An 18,919-nucleotide genomic window follows, 5' to 3' on the forward strand; every position below is an offset into this window, starting at 1 on the left:
TCACAGGTACTCTCATGGGTAAGAGTACTATCACAGATTAGAGTACTCCAGTAGGTACTATCACAGGTATGTACTCACAGGTACTCTCACAGATAATAGTACTCTCAGATACTCTGACAGGTAAGAGTACTCTCATAGGTACTCTCACAGGTATGACTGCTGGTGCTGAAAACACCAACTCTTGCGCTGTGCCACTGTGTCATCCAGACGACATAAACACTGTTCTGATGAAAAGCTGTTTGCGGCACAGTGGCGCTGCAGGTGGAGTTGCTGCCTCACAGCGTCAGCACCGGTGATCACAGTTCCTGCCCCAAACTCATCCTGCCGGTCTAATCATGCATTACCACCTAATATACACACATTAAATGCATTGCACCCACTTCTTATTCCCCACTCATTTCCTTCATCCCCAACTACAATATTGCATTCATGGAAGATTCTGCAACAAATTCATAATCAAGAAGAAATGTCTGGAAATATTACGTCAGATATAAATTATTGAACTTAATCCCTCCCTTAACCACCTCCAGTTTAAATTCCAGTTGGAATATTTTGGAGGACCGAGAAACCAAGAACCAAGAACAGACATTTGGACAGGTACATGGATTGGATATGTTTTGGTGGATATGGGCCAAACACAGGCAGGTGGGACTAGTGTAGAAAGGGCATGTTGGTTGGCAAGGGCAGGTTGGGATGAAAATCCTGTTTGTTTCTATATACATAGACTGATCAAGGCTGTATAACTATGACTCAAAGGAATGTCCATTTAGAAAGGAGATGAGGAGGAATTTATTTAGCCAGAAGGCAGTGAATCTTTGGAATCCATTGCCACAGATGTGTCAAGTCATTGGGTATTTGTAAAGTAGAGATTGACAAGTTCTTGTTTAGTAAGAGTGTCAAGGGTTATGGGACGAAGGCAGGAGAATGGGGCTGAGAGGGAAAGGTAGATCAGCCATGATTGAATGGTGGAGTAGACTTGATGGGCCAAATGGTCTAAGTCTGCTGTGGCTTGTGACCACATAATTGGATATCCCAGGATTGGCTCACAGTGAACCACTGACCAGGATCACCCCAGAGCAAGGTGCTCAAACAGGGCTCAAAATGAGCCATTGGGTCATACAGCACAGAAACAGGCCCTTCAGCCCACCGAAGCCTTGCCGACCAGCAGGGACTTACACCGCACCTGGAGTTCCACCTGCACCTTGGGAGAAAAAGTCAAAAGATTTCTAACTCGAGTGCAGATCAGCAAACCGTGGCAAATCACACTGGCATCATGTGCAATCAGTATAATCATGGAAACAAAGTGTGACACAGTCATTCATCCACAGTGGGACAGATCTTGAATGTGCAATCAGGCAAAGTGGATGATAACAGGTTGACAGCTGGAGATTTCACACTGCTCTCCTGATCTTTATTTCCAATCAAATCATTGGAAAATCAGTAATGGCGTGAAGCAGGTTGCCAATTCGCAATCATTAATTTGCTACCCTACACTTCCAAAATCGACTCCAATCGGCTTAGCGGTTGCACAGATATTTACAATGTAAATAATATATCAGGTAATGAGATTTTCTGATCGACTACCCACTTATGTTCCCAGGTGTGTTCTTCATGGTGTGCTTCTGCTGGAACATCTCACATTATCACTTTGATTTGTCCTGGATTACCAGTGCCTGGGACAATTGATTTGATGTGGCAACTTAGTCAAATGTTGCTTGCTTGCTAGGAAACTAAGTGTTGACAAAATGTCACAGGGCAGGTTGGAATTTTCTGTTAGACATTATTATTACATGACAGGAGCGACATGTGGCCAGAGTTGTGGAGCAATGCAATGGGTTTCCATGGGAATAGAGACCTACATCATCCACTGTGCTGTATTAAAAACATTCTCTGCTAGTTATCCACAGAAGCTAGCTGCTAGCTTTGTTAAAAAAAACAATAGCTAAAAGACATATGTGTAGGAAGAAACTGCAGATACTGTTTTTCCTCTGAGGATAGACACAACATACTGGAGCAACTCAGCAGGACAGGCAGCATCTCTGTATAGAAGGAATGGGTGACGTTTCGGGTCGAGACCCTTCCGAAGTGTCACCCATCCACTCTATCCCATTGAGTTACTGCAGCATTTTGTGCCTATCTTTGCCAAAAAACATATGTTAAATTGACCATTGGTGAAGAAACTGAGCCATCATAATTTGTCTGCTGACCTTGAACACTACCTTGTGTTTTTTTTAAAAATACATTATATCTAGCAAAGAGCAACATGAACTGTTGAACTGTTTTATCGTATTGGCCAAAAACAATGTATCTACTATCAAAGCCAAAATAAAATAGGCTCTTCAGAAATTCACAATACACTGATATATATATATCTATATATGTATGAAGCAATTGATGACCAATCTGATCAAACAATAGACAATTTTACAGAAGTCAATTAACCTGCAAACCTGTAAGTCTTTGAAGTGGGGGAAGAAACCTGAGCATGCGGAGAAAACCCATGCAGGTCACGGGGAGAAAGTACAAACTCCATACAGACAGCACCCTTCGTCAGGATTGAACCCAGGTCTCTGGCACTGTAAGGCAGCAACTCTACTATTGGGCTGGTGGAATAAGGAGGCAGAACCATCAATATCTTTTCTCACATTAGTCTGTTGATATTCATGTCTGTTGGACGGATAGATTATTTTAAAATTCCGATAGTACATTTGGACTTAATTAAAACAGTAATTGTAACTAATTGCAGAACAGACAAAATAATCCATAATTTGTCCAGTGATGGATAACTGTCCTATATGACTTTTCATAGTTGGAGCTGTGTGACCTTAACCTCTTTTCTGCTACTATAATTCCTGAAAATGATTTGAACCTTGTATCTGGAAGAAGTAAAAATGTTCAAGGCCCACAAAGCAGTACGACTAATGTTGCTTCAGTAGATTTTTGCACATACATTTTTAACTGAAATTTCCAGTAACACATTGTTCCCTTTGAACAGTGAATATCACATAATACAATCCACTTTAAGGTTAGGTGTCTTTGAAACCTTCCTGGCAGAGTATGTTTGCTTGTGATCCTCTGAACATTTACCTTGGAGCTTGTTGAAATTTTCCCTTAAGTTCCTTCAATTCATGAGACAAAAATCATGCCCAGAAAATATCAGATTGATGCAATCCTCCATTTTCTCCCAACTATGATTCTACCATTTTATATTAATCTTATGTTCCATGTTTTCACAGGAGGGAGAGTAGGGATGTTTCCACTAATGGGAGAGTCCAGGACATGGGGCACAGCCTCGGAATAAAAGTATGTACCTTTAGAAATGAATCTGTGGGGTTCAATGCCGCAGACAGTTGTGGAGGCCAAGTCAATGGGTATTGTTAAAGCGGAGATTGGCAGATTCTTGATTAGTAAGGGTGTCAAAGGTTAAGGGGAGAAGGCAAGAGAATGGGGTTGAGAGGGAAAGATAGATCAGCCATCATTGTATGGCGGAGTAGACTTGATGGGACAAATGGCCTAATTCTGCTCCTGTGACAAGAACGTATGGACACTTGTTTGCTCTCAATCAGATGCATAGTGCAGCATCTCTTTGGTGTCAGTTAATTAGTCTACAGTTGACCCAGAATTAGCTCATCCTGTTCAATGTTTTGACCTTTCTCACATTAAGATGGCTTCATTTAGTTCAGTTTAGAGATATAGCACAAAATCAGGACCTTTGGTTCACCAAGTCCACGTCAAACACCGATCGCCCGTTCTCATTAGTTCTAAGTTATCCCACTTTCTCATCCACCCCTACAAATGAGGGGCAGTTTCCAAAAGCCAATTAACCTGGGTACCCGCATAGAATAAATGCACAGTCTTATACCCAGAGTAGGGGGATACAAAAACATGGGTTAAAAGTGAGAGGGGAGAGATTTAATAGGAGCCTGAGGGGCAACATTTTCACTCAGAGGGTGGTGGGTATATGTAATGAGTTGCCATTGGAAGTTGCTGAAGCAGGTGCTGTACAATAACAATATTTAAAATACACTTGGACAAGTACATGGATAGGAAAAGATTAGAGGGATATGGACCAAACGTAAGCAAATGGGACTAGCTTAGATGGGGCACCTTGATTGGCATGGGCAGGTTGGGCTGAAGGGCCTGTTAGAGTGCTGTATGACTATGATAGTCTATGCCACTGAAACAGTTGAATATAATTCTGGCTCAAATCAGATTAGAATATGAAATTATATTAAGATTTTATCAGCAATAAAAATTGAGATATTTAGTGCTCTGCACAGAAGGCCTGTGACTGACCCTTAATACAGATAAATGTTACACAAAATACCTGCCTGAGCTTTTCACCTTTAGATGTTCAAAACTAACTGGAGGATAAAGGAACAAAGGTTCAAACTATTAGAAGAAAACTGTCAGAATGCTATCCAGAGAGTTTCATTGAAAACTATTTGTAGACACAAGGCCATTTTTAGCAGAGCAGCAGAAGTAAAACCCATTGAGTTGTTTAAGATATGGTTGAATGTTGTGACTCAGGGTGATGCTATGATAAAGAAGTGGAGGCAACCGTTACTATTAGACCTTAAGACCATAAGACCCATCGTGTCTGCTCCGCCATTCGATCATGGCTGATCCGTCTTTCCCTCTCAACCCCATTTTCCTGCATTCTCCCCATAACCCCTGACACCCATTCCAATCAAGAACCTATCAAGTCTGAGGATAGGGTCCTACCTGAAATGTCACCTATTTCGTTTCTCCAGAGATGCCGACTGACCCGCTGAGTTACTCCAGTTTTGTGTGTCTATCTTCAGTATAAACTAGTATCTGCAGTCCTTCCAACATGTCTAAGTTATTAATTTCCCCTTTAAAAATACCCAAAGATTTGGCCTCTGCAGCTGTTGGTGGCAATGAATTCCATAGATTCACCACCCTCTGGCTAAAGAAATTCCTCCTCATCTCCATTCTGAGGCTGTGCCCATCAGGTCTAGACTTTCCCACGAGTGAAAACACCCTCTCCACATTGTTAGATGGTTCAGATGAATTAATGACCAATTAACCTTTAGTTATTAGAAGCACAGTCACAGAGTCATATAGTTACCACCTCCCAAAAACCCCTGTTGTAGGAGGCGGAACGGTGGTGCAGCAGTAGAGTTGCTGCCTTGCAGCGCCAGGGACCCGGGTTTGATCCTGACTCCGGGTGCTGTCTGTATGGAGTTTGTACGTTTTCCCTGTGACTGCGGGGGTTTTCTTCGGGTCCTCTAGCTTCCTCCCACACTCCAAAGATGTGCAGGTTTGTAGGTTAATTGGCTTCTGTTTGTCCCTAGTGTGTAGGATGGTGCTAGTGTGTGGGGTAATCAAGGTCGGCGAAGACTCGGTAGGCCGAATGCCTGTTTCCGCGCTGTATCTCTAAACTCTAAAGTTTGAGAATGTCCTTATATCAGCAGATGTGTGCACTAAGATGTGTTATTCTATGATATTTATGAAAGCATTTATTGGAATTGTTGCTCTGAAACTCATCTGACCAGCTCAAGACTATTTTTATTAGCCATTACGTTGTATAAGTTTAATTAGCAAGATAAATTATTTGGCATTTTCCAAATCTGAGTGTGGCAAATTAACATTTAATGATCCCATTAAGGAACTTTGATTGCATGACCATAATGCGCATTGGACAGATGAAGTAGAAGGATCACAATTCCACTTTGAGAAGCACAATTAAATTGTCTTCCCTCCCTTGAATACAATGAACGTGAAAATAAAAATCCTGAGTCTTAGTTTAGTTTAGTTGAGAGATGCAGCGCGGAAACAGGCCCTTCAACCCACCGAGTCCAACCCATGCAGGTTCTGTGAAGACCCAAGTGTTAATTACAAACAAATCAATGTGTCTGCTCCAGGCCTTATCATCAGCTCAGCATTAACACTGATCTCGTGTGACCTCAGATGCGAATCCCTCTTGCCTTGAGATTTGGTAATAGTTGTTGGTTATTTATATATCCATTTAAAGAAGAGAGATTACGTAATAGAGATAGACAATAGGCAATACGTGCAGGAGTAGGCCATTCAACCCTTCGAGCCAGCACCACCATTCAATGTGATCATGGCTGATCATCCACAATCAGTACCCTGTTCCTGCCTTCCCCCCATATCCCCTGACTCCGCTATTTTTAAAAGCCCTATCTAGCTCTCTCGTGAAAGTATCCAGAGAACTGGCCTCCACCACCCTCTGAGGAAGATAATTCCACAGACTCACAACTCTCTGTGTGAAAAAGTGTTTCCTCATCTCCATTCTAAATGCCTTATCCCTTATTCTTAAACTGTGGCCCCTGGTTCTGGACTCCATGGTTGAAAGCTTCAAATTGCAGAAGGATGTGGAAGCTTTGGAGTGGGTTCTGAAGAGGTTTGTTCTTTGGGCAAGCACTTGGATTTGGTAATTGAAGGTGACTGGTTATAAAGCAGAGATACCAGAGGCCTAGTAGAACCCTTCACTTTGATACTTGACCAAGAATCGCTTTGTGGCAGAGGTAGTTGCTACCAGTCTGAAGAAGGGCCTCGACCCGAAACATCGCCTATTCCTTTATCTCCAGAGATGCTGCCTGACCCACTGAGTTACTCCAGCATTTTGTGTCTATCTTCGGTATAAACCATCATCTCCAATTCCTTTCTGCACATTTAGTTGCTGCCAGGTCGTACGAAGGAAAGTCATAATAAACGGCAAATCACCCAACCCTGGTTTGTGAAGTGTTTGAATTATGAAGCATTTTGGCCTTCTATTACGATAATGGATATGTTTAAGTCTATCGTTTTCAGAAACATACATGTTAATTTATTAGGATAAGCACCCTTCAGGTGTTCAACCCTTAAATGCTTTGTGCAAAATTATTTGGCAATATTTCTTAAGAATGAATGCGAGCATGAATAATTCAAATAGCAGCTCATAAGCACTCATTTGCATTATGTTTGAGATGAGTGCACTGAATTGCTTGAGCAGAAACCATGTATAATGTGCTTGACAATTGATTTGTTCGGGGAAAATGTTTAGATATTAATTTTCTTTTTGTTTGCTTCAATGAAAGCAAGGAGCTGATGGGTCTTAGTTCTTGCTACTGTATCATCACACACAGTCAATGTGAAAAGTGCCATTGTCTCGAATGAGCATTAATAATATTTGGTTTTAGTTTGAGATACAGTGTGGAAACAGGAACATCAGCCCAGCAAGTCCATGCCGGCCAGGGATCATCCGTACACTAGTTCTATCCCGTACACTGGGAGCAATTTACAGAAGCCGATTAACTTCCAAACCTGTACGTCTTTGGATTGTGGGAAGAAACCATAGCACCTGGAGAAAACCCATGTAGGCACAGGGAGAATGTGCAAACTCCGTACAGACAGCACCCGTAGTCAGGATCGAACCTGGGCGCCGTAAGGCAGAAACTCCACCGCAACATCACTGTGCTGCCCTAGTTCAGAAATTATATCGAGCAGTTCAGTACAGGAACAGGCCCTTCAGCTCACAACGCCCGTGAAAAAACTTGATGCCGTTAAATTAATCTCTTTTGCTTGCTTGTGACCCATATCATTCTGTACCCCGCTGTTACATGTGCCTATCCAAACGCCTCCTAAATGCCACCACCGTATTTGCCTCCACCACTACCCCTGGCAGAATGCTCGAGGCACGCACCACTATCTCTGTAAAAAGACCTTGTTTGCATTAAACATTGCCTATCCCCTTAAACCTTTGTCCTCTAGTCTTGCGATCACATTGTTCCTCGCCAATATCAGGGAACCACCTTGCCGGAGGTCATCTGTAGCTGGACCTAATTTGTCCAGGACTATTTTTGCTTCCAGTTCCTCTTCCACCCATACAAATAGTCTGAAGAAGGACCCGACATGTCCATTTTCTCCAGAGATGCTGCTTGATCCGCTGAGTTACTCCAGGATTTTGTGTTCATCTGAATAAAAAACAGATTGTCTACCCTATCAATGCCTCTCAAAATTTTACAATGAGAAAAATTATTACAAAATGCTGGAACACTCAGCAGTGTAGGCAACATCTGGAGAGAAATTGAGTTTCGCTTAGATAATGGAATCGGAATTTGACTGCAGATTTCTAAACGCCATCAATTTTAGGAAAGGAACTGCAGATGCTGGGTTACACTGGAGATAGACATGAAATGCTGGAGTAACTCAGTAGTAGGTCAGGCAGCATCTCTGCAGAAAAGGAATCGGTGACGTTTCGGGTTGAGACCCTTCTTCAGAATGAGAGTCACAGGAGAGGGAAACTAGAGATATGAAAAGGTTCAGAACAAATCAGACCCGATGACCCAGGAAGGGTGGAGCCCACAATGGTCCATAGTTGGCTGTGGAGGTGATAACGGATAGATACAAACAGTGAAACTGGTAGGATGATGACGGACGGGGAGGGATGGAGCGAGAGGGAATGCAAGGGTTACTTGAAGTTTGAGAAGTCAATGTTCATACCACTGGGTTGTAAGATGCCCAAGTGAAATATGAGGTGCTGATACTCCAATTTGCGTGTGACCCCACTCTGACAATGGAGAAAGCCCAGGACAGAAAGGTCAGTGTGGGAATGGGAAGGGGAGCTAAAATGTTTGGCAACCGGGAGATCATTGTTACCTTTGTACCTTTAGTTCAAATATACAACCAAGAATCTCGATCCCCTTATGTTTTCAGAAAGCCTTTACCCAAACAGCAAACACACAGCCTTTATCCAAGACAATCGTTCAATAAGATAAATTAGTGAACAACAAATATATACAGAAAGAAGGAGCTGCTTTGGATTCACTTCCAGGTTAATCAGGGAAAAGGAATTGAGAATTATTTTCCAAAATAGGTACACAAATGTGATTTATAACTTCTGAGGATTCTCATTGATCTATCTACATGTCAAACCAAAGTGAGATTAGATAGGTTAGTATTCCTTCTCATTTTGGTTTGTGTGTTCTCATACCACGTCTTGGCTCCAGATTGGATCGCAGAATCAATAGTAAATGCTCCTTGGAATTGAATTCAATCTCTACTTTGTGGATGTGTTGTCATTCAGACTTGCTGTGTTTCTATTAAGAACAGTGCAATGCTAGAACAGTGATCAATCTTTGATTATGGCAGCATAAAAATAGCAATTGGGAGCAAAATCAGGGGGAAAGTTGTGGCAAAGCCTTCCTTCCAAGCAGATGTGTGGATAATAATTCTTCAATACATGTCAAACAGAGTACAGAAACGAAGAACTGCAGATGCTGGTTAATACACAAGGGACACAAGCTACTGGAGTAACTCAGCAGGACAAGCGGCATTTCTGGAGAACAAGAGGACGTGATGTTTTGGATCGAGACCCTTCTTTGTTCTACATTTTGTTACTTAGCATCTGCAGTTATTTGTTTCTAAATTTTGAGTCTGATGAAGGGTCTCGACCTGAAATGTCACCTACCCATGTTCTCCAGAGATGCTGCCTGACCCCTTGAGTTACTCCAGCAGACGGAGTATATTGCGCTTCAAGATCAGTTTCCATTCAGTCATTGATCTGTCTTAGTGGTCAATGATATGCCAATTTCTTAAGATCAAACTAAAATGAAAGAACATCTTATTAGTTCCACTGTTTGCATCCTTGTATCCTTTCATCATCACCTCTTCCCCAGTCAACAATGGGCCATTGTGGGCTCCACCTTTCCTTGGTCATCTGTTGCCAGCCCTAATTTGTTCTGGCCCTTTCCTACCTCCCCACCCTCTACTTTCAGTCTGAAGAAGGGTTCTGACGCACAACATCATCCATCATTTTGATCTGGAGATGCTGCCTGACCCGCTGAGTTTCTCCAACACTCTGTGTCTGTCTTCAGTATAAACCAGCTTCTGCAGTTCCTTCCTACAGAAAATAAAGAATGGTCTGGCAAACAATGTGCCCCTAGAAAGAAGAACCCAAATTGAAATAAGCAAGTAAATGATCTCAAATGTCCTTCTTGAATTCCCCTGCAGTCAAAAGGTGTTACTGATCCTTAAAGCATCAACAAACAGAATTATTTAATACATCAAGGAGTGGTGCTGTAAATACCGCGTAAATCGCAGTGACAACAAATGCAATAAAGAAGTAGCAATTCTCCGAAGAAGAAAAGACACAAAGTGCTGGAGTAACTCAACAAGTCTGGCAGCATCTTTTCAGTTTAGTTTAGATATACAGCATGGAAACAGGCCCTTCACCCCACTGACATCGCATCGACCAGTGATCACCCCGTACACTTGGTCTCTCCTCCACACTAGGGACAATTTAGCAAAGCCACTTAATCTAAAGACTTGTACGTCTTTGGAGTGTGATAGGAAACTGGAGCAACCAGAGAAAACCAACACAGTCACGGGGAGAACGCCCAAACTACATATGGACAGCACCCATCGTCAGGATTGAACTCTGGCACTGTAAGGCAGTAACTCTACTGCTGTGCCACAGATTTGCCATCTCTGAAGAACATGGATAGGGTGACAATCCTTCAGTCTGAAGAAAGTTCCTGACCTGAAACATCACCCATCCATGTTCTCCAGAGATGCTGCCTAACCTGATGAGTTAGTCCAGCACTATGTGACTTTTTTTGTAAACCAGCATCTACAGTTCCCGGTTTCTCCACTAACTGTGAAAAGTGGTGCTGAAGATAATGCACAACCTGTTTTCAATGAAACTGGCCAGTACTAGTACCTCAAGACTTTCAAAGAGCTTGGAGAGATTTGAATATTTACCCACTTACTGTTTCCACAAGTGAAAACTTCTGCAAAGAATGTCTTCATTCCTACTGCTCCATCACTTCCCTCTCCTTTCTCCAATAAAGATACTCAGAGATGAAGGCAAACAACTTCAGAAAACATTCCCTGGTATGACTTTACTTTAGTATGTAGATTTTAGACATTAGCAGTACAGAAACAGGCCCTTCAGACCACCCAGGTCCGCGCCAACCATCGATCACCCTGCACACTAGTTGTATCTTGCACACTAGGGGCAATTTACAGAAGCCAATTAACCTACAAACCCACATTTCTTTGGTGTGTGGGAGGAACTCAGAGCACCCGGAGAAAACCCGTGCCACTGTGCCGCCCCAAGTACGCTTCCGTTTCTCTGCTCTCACCTAGGTATCAGTGCCCTGGTTAATAAGCGCAGCACTTTGTGGGATTAAACTAACTCGCCGGTAGAACCGAGGAACAATGATCAACAAGTGCAAGAAGTTGAAGTTCAGCTGCAGAAGATCAGCTTTGATGTTAATAAATGGTGCAGCTGATCCGAAGGGCAAGTGAGGGCTTATCCTCCTGTTATTTGGTTTGTTCTGACAAATGACAAACTTGGGTCCCAGTACAATCACTCAGATGAGGTCTGAATACAATAACTGGCTGCAAAAGTCAGGCAGCATTGCTGGTGATTGTACACTACGGCCCTCCCTAATGAACAATGCATCCTAGGCTCGCTTCAAGCAAAAGGCCAACAGGGCAATGACACTGTCCAGTCAGACTCGAGTGCGCCTTTTCCCAGGGTCACTGTTGCAGAAATTAGATCGTCTTCCTGAGGATGAACCCAAGGAAAGCAGCTGGCCCAGATGGAGTCCCCCCTGGCTGTGTCCTTCGGAACTGCGTAGGCCAGCTAGTGGGAGTGCTCACGGACATCTGTAATCTCTCCATACTCTGAGATACCCACCTGCTTCAAGAAGACCACCATCCCAGTGCCAAAGAAAACCAAATTCTCATGCCTTAGTGACTACCATCCAGTCGCCTTCACTTCCACCATCATGAAGTGATTCAAGAGGCTGGTTATGCAACACATCCAGCCTACCAAGTGGAAGGTACACAAAAATGCTGGAGAACCTCAGCAGGTGCAGCAGCATCTATGGAGCGAAGGAAATAGGCGACGTTTCGGGCCGAAACCCTTCTTCAGCCTACCAAGTGGCCTTGATCTACTGCAGTTCACTACCACCACAACAGGTCCACGGCATATGCCATCTTCCTGGCCCTACACTCATCCCTGGAATACCTGCATGAGAAGGAGACCTATGTCAGACTGCTGGTCATAGACTACAGCTCTGCTTTCAATACTATTATCCAATCCAAGTTAATCTCTAAACTCGTGGAACTTAGAGGGACACTCCTCTCCTCCACATCCTGATGAACAGACCTCAATCAGCGAGGATAGGTGACAAATCATCTTCTTGGATAATCCTCAACACTGGTGCCCCAAAAGGATGTTTTCTCAGCTCCATTCAATACTCCTTATACACCCATGACTGTGCAGCCAAATACCAAACCAACTCAATCTACATTTGCAAACAACACCACCGTAGTGTGCCGGATATGATGAGATGGAGTACAGGAAGGAGATTGACAACCTCCTAACCTGTTGGCAAAACTACAACCTGTCCCTCAATGCCAACAAGACAAAGGATGATTGAACTCAGGAAACAAAGCGGTACACATACATTGATGGCGCTGTCACGTGGAGGTCAAAAGCATCAAATTCTTTGGAATAATATCACCAGCAATTTGTCCTAGACCAGTTACATTGAAGAGATGGCCAAGTAAGCACACCAATACCTCTACTTCCTTCAAAACCGTAGAAGGTTTGGCATGTCCCCAACAACCCTCACTAACTTCTACAGATGAGCTGTAAAAAGCATTTTATCAGGAAGCATTGCAGCAGGATTCAGGAACAGCTCCATCCAAGACTGCAAAAAATTGCAGCGTTTTCGATATAGCCCATCATGCCTAGCAACCTCCCTTCCATGGATTCCATCTACACTTCATGCTGCCTCACAAAGGACACCATCATTTTTTTTTTTTGTTTTGTTTATTTTATTAGAAGTTAATACAGTACAAAACAGTACAGTGGAACCTAATTTTAGGTGGCAACTATGTCATACCGTAATCCATTCTATGTACAACCTCTAGTTTTATGTTATGAAAAGGAAGTAAGCAAGACAAGAAAAAGAAAACAATAGAAAGAGGAAAAAGTGGAAAAATAGATGGTAGAGAAGAGAAAAACGTGAGGTGTGTCTATAAAAAAGAAAAAAGAAAAAGAAAAAGTGGAAAGTAGAAATAGCAGAGAAGGCCCCTTAAAAGAGAAATGAGACTCCGACTAATAGATAAATATGACCAATTCTTAAGGAGTTGGTCTCCTTTCATCGACTTTTTGGAATCACGTGATGCAGCGGTACCGTAAAGATTGCTGATTTCAGTTCATGACGCGGATAGATCTACATCTCCGAATAAAGATTTGAAAAATTCTCTTTTAAGGACACCATCATAATCGAGGATCAGTCTCACCCCAGCCAATCCCTCTTTTCCCCTCTTCCATCAGGCAAGAGGAATAAAAGTTTGAAAACACATGTCTCCTGAATCAGGACAGACACAAAGAGCTGGAGTAACTCAGCGGGTCAGGCAGCATCTCTGGAGAAAATGAATAGGTGACATTTCGTACAGAGAGCAAGGGAAAAGGGAATGTGGGATGTAGATGGTACTTAGGACGTATGAAAGGAAGATCAGTAGAAAGTAATGATAATCAAGGAAATGCAGAGCCCACCATAGTCCATTGTTGGCTGTGGGGACAGTTTCTTCCCAGATATTATCAGGCAACTGAACTGTTCCCATATCAGCGAGAGTACAGTCCTGACCTCCATCTACCTCGTTGGAAATCTCTGAGCTATCTTTAATCGGACTTTACTGGAATTTATCTTGTATTAAATTATATACATTTCCTCCTGTATCTGCACACGGTGGACAGCTTGATTGTAATCATGCATAGTAATTTTGTGGACTGGATAGCACCCAACAAAAAAGCTTTCCACCGTACCTCGGTAAACATGACAATAATAAACTAATGCTTGGATATGTAACACCAACTATGTTCGGTAAATTATTATCAATTCATATTTTGTGCAAATCTGTGTATTAATATCTTGCAATTAACATTAAAATACCGCATCATTAAACAACCAACTGACTCATTATGCAATTCGTCTTATTTGAAAAGCCTTAACATTTCCAGTTAAATATTTTTCATGATGTGAGGCTGTTAGACAGGATGGAAATGAGCCACTGTGAATTTGCAGATGTGGCCATTTCTGTGGAGCTTTTAGTGGTAGAAACAAAATGCTGGAGTCAAGGGCCTGTCCCACGAGCACGAGCTGCATGCGGCAAGTGCGACCTAAAGGGCCGGTCCCATCAGCATGCGCCTGCATGCGGCAAGCGTGACCTAACGTGGTCGCTTGAACCGTAAGGCATGCAGCAAGCGCGACCAAACCAGAAGCGGGAACTGCGCGGAAGTCGAATGAGTGACACGGCGTCGAGGCGGCTGCGGGTCGGCAGGCCGTTGCCGCTAGGAATTTTTAAACACGGTCAGTTTTTTGGAGCCCTGCGCGATGTTGGGACCAGCTCCGCACAACTCCATACGGCTCCGGCGATCGAAGTGGGACCGGTCCCGCGAGGCCGTACGGCTCAAGCGACCACGTTAGGTCGCGCTTGCCGCATGCAGGCGCTTGCTGGTGGGACCAGCACTTTAGGTCGCGCTTGCCGCATGCAGGTCGCATGCTCGTGGGACAGATAACTCAGCGGGACAGGCAGCATCTCTGGAGAGTAGGAATGGGTGAGGTTTCAGGTCGAGACTGAAGAAGGGATTCGACCCGAAACTTCACCCATTCCTTCTCTCCAGAGATGCTGCCTGTCCAGCTGAGTTACTCCAGCATCCTGTGTGTATCTTTGATTTGAACAAGCATCTGCAATTCTATCCAATGAGCTCTAAGTGGTTTCAGTCAGGCCAGTGGGGCAACAAGAGCACCTTCAGCTGAAGAAAAGAGCACAAAGGTAGTCAATGTTCAAGGTTTGAGCTACTCTGTGGCCATTATTTACTTTAGAGATACAGTACGGAAACAAGCTCTTCGGCCCACTGAGTCTGCGCTGACCAGCGATCACCCACGACACACTAGGACCAATTTACAGTTTTTACCGAAGCCAATTAACCTCCAAACCTACACGTTTTTGGCGTGTGAGAGGAAACCAGAGAACATGAAGAAAATCCACAGGGAGAACGTGCAAACTCCAGACAGACAGCACCCAAGGTCAGGATCAAACCTGGAAACAGGCCCGTTGGCCTAATTCGTCCATGCTGACCAACATGCCCCATCCAAGCTAGTCCAATTTGCCTGTGGTTGGCCCATATCTCTCTCAGCCTTTCCCATCAATGTACCTGTCCTAATTATCTTTTGAATGCTATTATAGAATCTGCCTCGATTACTTCCCAGAAACAAAGTTTTTCACTGCATCTCAGTACAGATCAAAGATTATAGAGCTCCTCTATAATCTTTGGTGCAGATGGCAAACTTAAAGCAATATTAATACCATGGTTACATTCCTCAGAAATCTCGCATTACAGAAAGTGCCATTATAGTTGAACAGAATGTAATTGCCTTTAAAGCACAAATTTAAACAGATTTTCCCAACCAACCTTGCAATAACCAATGCAGCACGTATAATGCAAATTGAGTTCCCTAATCCATCAATTTGGTTTCAGAGCTACAGCGTGAAAACAGGCCCTTTGATCCACCAAGTCTGCGCGGACCAGCAATTACCCATGCACCAGTTCTATCCAACACACTATGGACAATTTACAGTGGCCAATTAACCTACAGACCTGCACGTCTTTGAGATGTGCGAAGAAACCAGAAAAAACCCACGTGGTCACAGGGAGAACGTACAAACTCCATACAGACTGCAGAGGACCAAACCCGGGCCTCTGGCACTGTCACTCGACCGCTGCGCCACAGTGCCGTTATAACACGTCATGGAAACGTGTTTTCACATAACTAACTGTACCCAAGGTTTATTTTTCTCTCGGCCCAGAACAGAACTATAAAATAAATGTGGGGATGTAGTTTAGCACCTGTGTGATTGCATCGACAGGCAAAAGGCTAAATCTTTCAGGCGAGGAAATGGGAACTTTAATTAATAAATCAATAAGCTAGAAACATTTAATTACCATTCAGATTGGTCAGGGACAGCCTGAAAACCAGTTAAAAATATTCACAACAACGCGTTAATCAAGCTGGATAAAGGCTGATGGATTTCATTGATTGACTCCTCCAATTAACTTTGCACTTCGACCCTGTTGGCTTATTTGAAGCAAAATCAAATGTTCCGTAATAAACCATTTTGCAATTTAGTGGAAAATTGAATGTTTATATGTATTATTATGTATTGGATACAAAATGAATGAATATAATTTTTAATCTCATTTTTCAAATTTTGTCAACAAATAATGTTGAAGAGCATTTGGTTATTGAATGGTACTGGAGATTATTCAACTCAGCGTGCTTTTACTGGGTATTTAGAAGAGTTGTGCAATTAATCCTGCTCCCCTGCTGCTGTTCCACAGCCTGTATTTTCTCCAAATATTTTTGTTGAATGCGAATACCACAGGATGTTTCTACCACCAGACTTTCCCAGATCACAACAACTCACTCAATAAAGAAATTCTCACCTCCGGCAATATAACCAGTGCCACACCCCAGATACAGTGGGATGCATTTTATCGGGATGCATCTCTGCCCGGTTTGGGAATCCTGGTCCATCCAAGACCGCATGAAATTGCAGAGAATTGTGGACGTAGCCCAGACCATTACGCAAACTTCACGCTGCCTCGGCAAGGCCACCAGCATAATCAAGGACCAGTCTCACCCCTTTCACTCCCTCTTCCCTCAGGCATGAGGAAGACGTTTGAAAATGCTCATCTCCAGATTCAAGGGCAATTTCTTCCCAGCTGTTATCAGGCTATCAGGCAGAAGACATATGCAGCTGTGGAGCAGTACAGACAATGTCCCACCTACTGGAGTGTGACGACGCCCCCCAGTGCAGCCCCCAGGACCTGGCTGAACCGACCCGACCAGCTGTGACCTGCGCCAGATACTGGCAGAACGACATCTGAGATTGCAACGGACTAGAAGAAGATCAGGCAACTGAACCATTCTCTCATCAGCAAGAGTGTGGTCCTGACCTCCTATCTTCTTTATTGTAGATCTTCAAACTATCTTTAATCGGAGTTTATCTTGCACTAAACATTATTCCTTTTAGGCTGTATCTGTACACAGTGGTTGGTTGTAATAATGTATAGCCTTTTCGCTCACTGGATAGCACGCTACAAAAAGCTTTTCATTGTATCTTGCTTTCTATGACAATAATAAATAAAATTAAACAATGGTAAGTCATCTACCTTGCCTTGTACCTAACCATAAACTAAAAGACCTACTCTTTCATAAGTTTGATGCAAGATTTGTGCTTTTAGTATCTAGGTTTGTGTTATGCATGTCAAGCTTTTTGTAAAATTAGAATAAACTGCATTTTTTGAAGGAGCACAAGGGGTCAGGCAGCATCTATGGAGGGAAGGACAATCAAAGCTTCAGGTCGAGATCCTTCCTCTCGTCTGATGAAGTGCATACTCAGTCCAGATGAAGGGTCTCAAGAGGCAGATGCAAAACTTCTACACTCAATACCCTGACCGATGAAGGCCAACGTGCCAAAAGCCTTCTTAACCAAAGGCTTTGCTGAGTTTGGTGCTGGAGCTGAGAAAGGGCTGGGGGCATTAATTCATGCAGCCTGACACAGTTACGATCATTACAAAGCAAGTGGATGGACAATTTTTGTATTCTACATTCTACATTGTAACAATCCTAATTATTGACTGGTGCTACTTCTAAATAAACACCATGGTGTAGTTCATAGGGCTGCTATCTCATAGCTCCAGTGCCCTCAGGTCCTCAATGCTGTTTCTGTGAAATCTCTGTGTATGTAAAATCATGAGTGACATAGATAGAGCGAAGTCAGAACCATTTTTCCCAGGGACAAAAAAACATCAAATACTAAAGGTCATAAGTTAATGGTGAGAGGGGCAAAGTTTAAAGGATGCTACGTTTTTTAACCCAAAGGATGATGAACGCATGGAGCACATGGTTGAGGCAGATACGACAGCGGTATTTAAGAGACTTTGTGATAGGTATGTGGATATGCAAGGAATGGAGAGATAGAGATTATATTCAGGCAGATAAGAGTTGGTTTGGGCATCATGTTCACCAGAGACATTATGGGCCAAAGGGCTTGTTCCTGTGCTGTACTGTTCTATGTTTAATGTTCTCCCTGTGACAGTATGTGTTTCTTCTTAGTGCTCTTGCTTCCACCCAAAAACCAAAGATGTGATGGTTGATAGATTAATTGGCCATTGTAAATTGCCTCTCGTCTGGTGGGTGGTGGGAAAACCTGTTTAATGGTTGCCACAGACTTGATGGGTTGAAGGGCCTGTTTCAGTGCTGTATGATTCTTTGAACTGAAGTAACAGATGAATATTTGATTTTCATCTCTTGTAATTTTGCCTAATTGGATATGCAATGTGAAGAAGGCATGGAGAAAAGAGCATTTGCTGACAATTTCAAACAGGAAGAGGGAGACAACAAGAACAACATATTGGCATGGATGCACACGAACCTCATTCAAGCCTTTGCTCAAGTTATCCGTCTTCATATCAGACCAGGGCAGCATGGTGGCACTGTGGGAAAATTGCTGCCTCCCAGCGGCAGAAGCCCGAGTCCAGTCCTGACTGCAGGTGCTGTCAGTACAGAGTTTGTACATTCTCCCCATGACCACGCGGGCTTTCCCCTAGTGCTCCAGTTGCCTTGCACACTCCAAAGACACACAGGTTTGGAGGATAATTGGCTAATATTTCAGTAAAAACTATAAATTGCCACTGGTGTGTAGTGTGTGTGAGTAATAGCTGGTTGGCGCAGACTGAGGGCGCCGAAGGACCTATTGCCTGCTGTATCTCTAAACTAAACTGAAGCAGTGACAGTGAAGACTAACAGGCAACTTAATGGTGATGGCATTCCAGTTAACTCCAACTAACCAGCTTTAC

This window comes from Leucoraja erinacea, chromosome 5 (assembly GCF_028641065.1).
Source record: "Leucoraja erinacea ecotype New England chromosome 5, Leri_hhj_1, whole genome shotgun sequence".
In the NCBI taxonomy this organism is placed as follows: domain Eukaryota; kingdom Metazoa; phylum Chordata; class Chondrichthyes; order Rajiformes; family Rajidae; genus Leucoraja; species Leucoraja erinaceus.